Here is a 1351-nt window from a genome sequence, read left to right on the forward strand (position 1 = left end):
CCAGAGTAACCAGATGCGGCTCTCATAAAGCAACCCCCTACACGCTAGTCCCTTTGCAGAGAATGAAAATCCCCCAGCCACCTGAAGAGTAAGTGCAGGTGTGAGGCCTTCCCTAACAAACTCCAGGCAGAAATTCTCCCTCTTTTAAGGTCCCTCAATACCCGCTCAAATCGCTTTCAGGTGGCTGGTCGAAGAGAGGCATATATCGGCTTCCAAACAGCACTGTGAGCCAGTTCAGGGCAAGAGCTGACCCTTGCCAAGCATGTCCGGTTTGCTGACACTCATTTGCTGAATGAAAAAATAATAGAAAAAGCATAACCTGATGAGAAAAGGAGAGGAACAAGATACAGAATTAGGAATGGTAACACACAGGGGGGCCACATTAAAAGCAGCAGCAGTTATTTTGCCTGGGTTACAAACAGGCCTACATTTTTCCTCCTATGGGAAAACTCACGTGCAGGACTTGGACAAGCTAAAAGGCCACAACTTTTGTTATTCGTGGCTCCAGAAAGCTCGGACAGGCCAAAAAGGATACAAGATGAAAGTCCGTTGTCTAAAGGGGTGAGGAGATGGGAATAAAATCTATCCAAGTAAATAATATTGATCTATTGGGATGAACTCAACAGGGCTACGTCACAGTATGGTGCAAGGAAGAGAGGGAAAAAAAAATCAAAATCTGTCCTGAGACTAATTTAGAAATTAGTATGACTGCGGCCAGAATGCGAAATTTTAAAAGCGAAGACAGTTGCAATAAACCAAAGCTCATAACTGTTTCCCCCTTCTGAATCGCCACTGCTTTTCGCTCAACTTCGTTTCTGTAATTTAAAAAGCAACCATCTACCAGAGTTAAGCCCAGGCATGAGCGTACTATAGCTCCTGGCATATACTGAACGTCTTGATTCATAACCATAAATGCACACAGAAACCTCCGAAGAGACGCTACATCTAAGCCGCAAGTCCTTCGTCTAGATCTGGGCATGAGGTTCTAAAAAGCGAGCGAGGTCCTTTCTGAACGGTGCTTTGTGTGTGGCTGCTTCCAAGTCAAGGGCCGTGTTTTGAAATTACCCCCCCTCGAGGGTGTCACGTCTCTCTTCCAGCCTCCAGGGAAAGGTGAGAATTCGCAGGCAACAGGCTGGGACGGAGTGTACGACTTCGCCCCGCTCCTTTCAAACGGGGACAAGTCCGGGTAAGGCAGCCGGTGGCTCTCTCACTCAGGGGACAAAAATATCACCCCACCTCTCCCCTCCCTAAAACCAGAGCATACGACGCAAAAAGCTCGGCCACCCGGCGGCCGGGACCCCCCAGATTGTCAGAGCCGAGGCCGCCCGCCGGCGCCCGGCAGCCCCGCGCC

Source organism: Bison bison, unplaced genomic scaffold (genome assembly GCF_000754665.1).
Source record: "Bison bison bison isolate TAMUID 2011002044 unplaced genomic scaffold, Bison_UMD1.0 scf7180017864299, whole genome shotgun sequence".
Taxonomy (NCBI): domain Eukaryota; kingdom Metazoa; phylum Chordata; class Mammalia; order Artiodactyla; family Bovidae; genus Bison; species Bison bison.